The sequence below is a fragment of the Drosophila ananassae genome, chromosome XR (assembly GCF_017639315.1).
Source record: "Drosophila ananassae strain 14024-0371.13 chromosome XR, ASM1763931v2, whole genome shotgun sequence".
Classification (NCBI taxonomy): Eukaryota; Metazoa; Arthropoda; class Insecta; order Diptera; family Drosophilidae; genus Drosophila; species Drosophila ananassae.
In genome coordinates this window covers 18,781,865-18,789,645 of record NC_057932.1, presented here as the reverse complement: position 1 = coordinate 18,789,645, position 7,781 = coordinate 18,781,865, and positions in this window count along the sequence as shown.

Below are 7,781 nucleotides of genomic sequence, written 5' to 3'. Positions count from 1 at the left end.
TGCAGCTAAAGAAAGAGACAGGGCTGTGGAGGAAAAGTTTTGTGCCACCTGCGTTTTTTTTCATTTACATGAGTAAGTTTCCACATTAAGCACAGGAAAGAGCAGAAAATGAAAATGAAAATGAAAATGAGAAGAATGAAAATCCAGGCCTCTTGTACTACATTTTCCCCCCCACCAGATTTCCTTCATCTTTTCTCTTTAAAGTTTTTAGCCACAAAATGGGGAAAGTTTTAAAAACGCCTGTCAGTGCGAAAATCCATTATCATGCCACGGTAATTGTGCGTAAAATTTATAATCGAATATTTGAAAATAATTAAATGCAATGCCAGGCACATAATTAAATCTAAAGGAATTGAATTAAATTTGTTGGCATTTTGTTGGCATTAAATATTTAAAATGGCTCTAAATCGTTGGATTCTTTTATGCCAATTTCAATTCGAGTGAAATCAAATGGAATTTCTTGATGACTTAACTCGGTCGAAAGAAAATAACTTGGCAACAGTACGAGAAAGGGGGTTACCAAGTTGTCTTTGCTTAAGGGCACTGGAAAAAATATTATATAAAAAAATAATAATTTTAGAGCTAAGTTAGAAGAGTTTGTAGAGATTCTACATCATCAAAAAGTGGTCTATTAAATAGATCTTATTAAATATTAAATTCTGTTTTATTTTAGTTGAGTAATTAATATTTTTTAAAGTGCCTTTTAACCCACAACACCACAAGGAAAAAAGCCAAAAAGTTAAACACATTTTTTATGCTCGCTTGGAGAATGTGAAACCAAAGTTAAATAAATAAGCGGCAGTTGATTAGGCCTGGCTAACAGGAGTCTGGGGAATGTGGGGGGATACCTGGCCTAAGCTGCTGAGCTCAGCATGCGTGAGGAGCCAGCGGCAGGATACCAAGGTATCCAGGAATCCTGGCATCCAGGTATCCTTATAGCCCTGTTTACTCAGTCCCCTACCATCATATCCTGGCCACAAATTTCGCCGCCAGCCCAACGCCTTATTAACTTAACACAAATGCTGCCAACTGCTTAGCGATGAGATGACAGCCAGGGGCGGTGGGTGGTTGGGTGGTTGGGTGGTTCAGTGTGTGGGTTGTAGGGGGTGTTGCCTGTGTTCGCTGCTCGTGGCAGCACCTGTAACACATTTGCGAGAAGCATCTGGCAACGCACTTGAATAATAAGCATCTATTTATCGGCCTAGACGCCACAAGACAGTTCTTGGATCTCTTTTTACCTTTTTACCATTATACCCTTATACCTTATACCTTATACTTTTTACATATATATTTATTATTTTTGGTTGCCCATTAACTTGTTTTTTTGCGCTACTTTTTTATGGGTAGCTTAGGCTTAGTAATTTTACATGGAATTTCACAAGAATATTACTCATACGCCGAGTAGGCCCAGGGAATTTTTGATTTTTAGGCTTAAAAGAGATTGAGGGTTTGTTTTTAATTTAAATAAGTAGCTTTCTAGTTGTTTCTGGGAGAGGATTTTAATATTTAAACAAAAAAAAATGTTATTTATCTAAAATATAATTTTTAAACAAGTATTTTAAAAAAATAAACTATAAAATATGATAGAATAAAAAACTATCTACCCAATAACTATAAAATCCTTAAAAAAAACCTTATCTAGTTAATTAATTATTAAAGAGTAACATTTCTTCCATAATTCCCACCAAAACCCCCTGGATTTTCTTCCTTTTTTGCGCGCCTGCCATCGAGAGGCTTTAATCTATAATTTATTATAATTTTTATTATCATTATTATTGTTGTGTTTTTTCTGTTGTTGTTGTAGTCGTTGGTCCTTAACGGGAATTTAATTTGCCGTCTCCGACAAATTTTCCGCCCGGAAAATCCCATTTTTTTTTCCATTCCTTTCTGAATAGCCCAACAAAAATGGGAATGGCGTTGGGAATTGTGAAAAGTTTTCGCAGATTGTCGAGAGCCACTAATTGTCTATAAGCGTGGGCGTGGTCTTAATATATACAAATACCATATACATATACACATGTGTATGTGTGTATGTGTAGCACACACTCACACACACACACACACAATCACACATGGTGGCTAAGTGAGAAAACTGTTCTCTGGAGACTTTAATGCCACATGGCGCCATTTGAATGAGGTTTTAAATGTTTGCCGACTTTGCGGCCATAAAAACGGGATTTCTATATATATATGTATATGTATTAGTGTGTGTTAGAGTTTTTTGGTATTTGTAATTGTATTAGTGAGTTGGGGAAGCAGCATTAGTGTTTGCTTGTGTGTGAGTTTTTGTTGGAATTATGCAGCTGCAGAATTTAATTGAGTTTCCCCTCCAAAAACACACACAAAATTTCTCGACTTTTTTTTTTCTCCTATTTGAGTTTTCACTTTTCACACTTTTTTCGTTTTTTTTTTTTTTTTTGGGACTGGCTATATTGGTTTTTGGCCAAAAAGAAATTTGCATGAACGAAAAAAACTAGGTTTAGTCCGCCATCCATCATTGTCTGTCATTGATTCAACATCTGTTGCTGTCAGTTGTCTTTTGGAAAAAATGGCGAAAAAATTGAAAACCAAAAAAAATGGGTCTTGATAAATGGCCAGAAATTGAAAAGTTGGCCAGAAACCTAAAGGGATTTTAATATGCATTGAATTTGAAGGACTTGAAATAATTTGTTTGGCTTTTGGGTTTTTTTTTTTCTAGATTAGTATATTTAATTGATTTTTTTTTGTCTAAAAAGAGGCAATATTTGAAATAGTGTGACCATTTTCATAAAGTTTTTTTTCTAAAAAGTATAGCATACTTTTTAGAGTCTCCTTTCATTGAATTATACTAGTATTCATTAGTTTTAATAGAAAACCATATATTTTAGTGTCGAATAGGGAACTTTTTGGTATAAAATATAAAATAAAAAATAAAATATTATAAAAAATGTCCAAACTAGTATTTAAATAAATTTTTAAATATTTATATCAAGAGAATATGTGGCCAAAAGCCCTAAAATTAATACTAGTAGAACTACTAGAGCATCTCTGAAAACATGATGGTTTTAAAAGTAAACTGCAAATATTTAAAATATACTTGCAACTCACAAGTGTCCTCTTGTACCCCCTCTACCCAGTCCCCCTTCGGAAATGTAAATGTGTCCCCCTTTTATCCTCATTTCGGAGTTTTGTGCACTTTCCATTTGATCATTCTGCTGCAGAGAAATTCAAATTGGAATGCTATTGAAAGTTTTTCCAAGCGACAGTTACACACACTCACACACACACACAACATATGCAGAAACACACACTCATGCACACTTATGCCTCACATGAAATTCAATTAGAGTTTTCAGTACTTTCATCAGCTGCTTTCGCTTTCACTTTCACTTTCACTTTCACTTTCACGTTTACTTTCACATTCGCCTTCTCCTTCTCAGCTCATCCCCTTTGGCTATTTGCTTTCATTTGCCTGACGAGCTGGGTGGCTAGATGGGGTTGGTGGATACCCTACCCTAGAGAAGGGTATTACCATCTAGTCTAAGACTGTTTGTCCGCTTGTCCGCTTGTCCGTCTGTCCGTTAGGTTTAAACTTCAATAAGTCTCTTAGTTTTAAAGCTAGAAATTTTGTAATTTAATATTTTAAAACATAATACATAAGTGAGAGTAATAAGGATCAGAATTCTATACCTTTTAGCTATATATTTAATATAAGACTTATCTCTAAAGAGGCTTTAGAGTTCGACTCTACTCTCCTTACTCATTTAACATTTTTTTATTTGTTGTTTGGGTTGGGGGGCCAGCTGGGGCGTGAAATTGTGCCAAGGAAGCTTGGCTCTGAAATGAGCCAGCCAAGGATTCCGATGTGAGGGGCTGAAAACATCCTCATTGTGCTTACCTGCAACGAAACAGAAAACAAAAACACGACCAAGTTGGAGCATTAAACACACATATATATGAGAAAATAAGCTGAAAAGCAGAAAGCAGAATGTTGATGGGAGTCCGGTTTAAGTTTTTGGCCATAAAACCAAAAAAGCCAAATTAATCATGACTCTCCGGCCATAAAACACAGAACACGGTCGTCGGTCGTCGGTCAGGAAAAGGTAAAAGGACACGAATGATAATATAAGGCAACATTGTTTCAGTTACCACAGGATCCTTGAGGGATTTCGTAATCACATTTCGACCCCAAGAACCATCTAAATCATTGCTCCTTCAAAATTGAAGATTAGTTTTCTTGGAGTTAATTCTAGGGATTCTACATTTCATTGCTTGACTGATTTTACTTCGAAAATTCTGAAAAATAGTAGGTAGTATTTATAATTATATATGTATATAATTATATATTTATAATTTCCTAAAAGACAGTGGGGCAACTTATATCTCTTTGAATATTTGATGTTAAGCCATCGTTCTATTGCCGAACGCCTTTGTTTCTCACAATTATATTGCCAACAGCCTAAACTCACTTTTTATTAATTTTAAAACCCATTCTTAGCCCTTTGGGTCTGATTTTTAAACCCATTTAGGTAAACCAACACAAATTCAACGCTTCGGACTGCCTGTGGGTCCAGAAGCACTTCAGAAATTTTGAAAACTTATTCCTTCTTCGGGGCAGCCTCCTTGCCTTCCCCCTCGGCACATCCCCAGCGAATCTTCGACATGGAGAGCATTACCTCCTCCACCTCTCCGCCCCGATCTTGGTCCTTGGACTCCTCGAATGTCTCCTGCGTGGCCAGGCGGAGGGCGCGGGCCGCTCGCCTGGCGAAGACATTGCGGTTGAATAGTTGAATGTCCAGGAACCAAGTGGGGTTGGAGTGCTTCTCGAAAATGTCCCTCAACCGGTCGTCTATGGCGTCCCCGATCAGGACCGCGGTCTCCTCGCCGGTGATGAAGACCAGGCGAGGAACCGACGGGTCGGGGGTCCTGAAGGACTTCACGTCCCAGATCTCCACCTCGGACACCAAGTCGCCGTTGCGATCGAAGAACACCTCCACGTCGACAGGCTCTCCCGCTCCCTGGGAGTCGCTTCCCCCTGGCCCCGCTGTGGTCACGTCCTGCTCCAGCACCTCCCGGGGTAGTCCCAGCGAGTCTATGCCCTCGGCCGCTCCTTGCAAGTCCTGGTCCATCGCACGGATCCTCGACATGGAGGGAATCACCTCCGACTCCATCAGGCGCTTCAGATTGGGCTTCTGGGCGACCCGGAGGTGCAGCTGCGAGACGGCCAGCTTCTCGAAGAATTCAATCATCTCGTTCACCCTCTTCTGGTTCTCCATTGTCAGTTAGCTCGACTTGATCTCCCTCCAATTATGTTACAAAATCCGATACAAAATTAGGCAACTTATGTCTAAAGTCTAAACCGTTTGTGACGCTCTCGTGTTTGTGACTGGGATGTGTTCCTGGCTCTCGCAGCTGGGTCGGAAATTCGGATTTCAAGGCCCTCTCGATTCGGAAATTTTTCTAAAAAGCTAGTAAGTACAATGGGCCTGATTGGATGTTAAGGGGACATATTTGAAGTATATATTTTATATTTTTATTATGGTATTAAAGAGGGTTTAGAGCAAGGAAGGAGAGAAGTTAGACTTTATAGAATTTCTATATAGGTTCTCTGTTTATTCTTCCAAGAATAGTGTTGGCACAAAGTACAGTGGGCCTGATCGGAATCACTCTCTGTTTTAGTGTGATAAATCCTATTTAGCCTAAAAGGTCAAGAAACTGGCAAATTAATTCAACAAATAACTCCCGCAATGAACGAATCCTGGGGAAATCCTTTCTGCAAATAGAAACCAGAAACCAGAGTCCTTGCTGTATCCTTTCCGCTAATGAAATGCAACAACAGAGTTGCCGCTTCGATTTTCTGAAACAATCACATTAATCATTGTGTCAATTAGGGAAATGGGGAAAAGGGAAATGGGGAAAAGGGAAATGGGGAAAAGGGAAATGGGGAAAAGGGAAATGGGAAATGGGAAACGGGAATGGAAGCCTTCATTCTTAATTAGAGAAAGTCAAAGAGTGTGTGTTTGCAGACTGTGTGTGTGTGTGTGTGTGTGTGTGTGTTGGGAACATAAATATTTACTCAGGGAACGCAAAAGGACAAAGAATGGGGGAAAAGAGTTGAACTGGGAAACAGCAGGACATTGGGAGGACATGGTCCTGCCGCAGATCCTTGCTGCAGAAGCAGCTGCTTAACGAAATATGCAAATTGCCTAAAAGTATGCCACAGACAATGGCAGGCGAACAAACAACAGCATTTTGCAATTAGTGCAACTGTCAACAAGACATGGCTAAGGAAAAAGTGAAGGCCAAAGGGCAGCAGGGGGCATGGATGGGGCAGGGGGCAGGGGGCAGGGCAGGGTGACCACCTAGAGGGTGGACCAGCAGAGGGGGCTGGGAAAGTCATGCCCCGCCAGGACCAAGCAATGCAAGGCCATGTCACCATCAACGCCATTCACTCGAGTCCAAATGCTCTCGGTTTTCCCGGCTCCTCCTCGGTTCGTCCGCTCTCCCTTCCCCCCCTCCTTTATCTGCTCCTCCTTCACGGCCCCTTCTCGGTTACGGTTTCGGTTTCTGGTTCTCCAGTTCTCCGACCTGTCAGCCAGCTCATCATGTGGCCTAAGTGCCTTTTGGGATATCATCTAGCCATCCGCCCACCCACCAGGACCTTCCAACCAACCAACCAACCAACCAACCAGACAGACAGTCAGACAGACAGTCGTGGCTCACATCCTTCCAACTTGGCCTAAACTTGAACCAGCAGCCACTTGATAATTTAAGTTGGAAACCCAAGAAAACGCAAAAACAAACAACAGTTGGCACACAAGCCTTCAAAATAAATGCCAACGAAAACAAATTAGACGCAAAATTAACAAGGACTTTGACTTTTATTTAAGTTTAAGCGGCAAATTAATTTTTAAAGGGATTTAAAAAGTCGGAAAAACAAGGTTTAAATGGTATTTTAAGGAACAAGGTCTATAGGGCAAGATAACATATAAATTATAAAGGAAATGATATTCAAATAGTTTTTCTATAGTAACTTTTTAGTAAAAATTAAAAGAAAAGAGTCTAGGCATTGTTATTTATAATTATACCCGGTACTTGTAGAGAAAAAGTAATTAAAGTATAAAGTACAAGGACCTTTAGGAGTACCGGGTATCATACAGTTGAAGAAGTAAGTAGTCCTCAATAGTAAGAAAATATACAAAGGCCTACCAAAAAGAGTAAGGCTCTATATAGTTAATAATTTTTGCATTTCTTAACCTTTCTTTTGAAAAGTTTCAACTTAATCCTAATAAAAATTAACCCTCTTATAAATAACATGGCCAGATGTCTTAAATGTAAAAAAAGAAAGAAAAATTCCACCGATTTCAATTAATTAAGCTCACGCTGGATGAACATGAATTTCCACAGATTTTCTTCTCATTTTCCGTCTTCTGTTCTTTTCATTCATTCACATTCCGAATGCATTTCTTCCGCCAAGTTCTTTTCTCATTTTCTTTATTTTTTTTTTACATTTTCTTTTTTTTTTTTTGTGGAAAACGTGACCCCATATATGTAGGTAGGTAGAGTCATGCTCTCTCTTTCATCCTGCTGGTGGCCCTCTCTCTCCCTCGTTTGCATCTAAATTATGGCAATTGAGTGTGAGCCACATAACTCATTTCCAGCTAGCACTTGTTCCACGGTCTTTATGGCCAGGACCAGCAGCCTACTCCATAGATATTTTCACAGATTTTGGATGATTTTTTATGATTTTTAAATTTAAGGACTCTAATATTTATGGTCCACCCCACAGCCTCTTGTTTCTT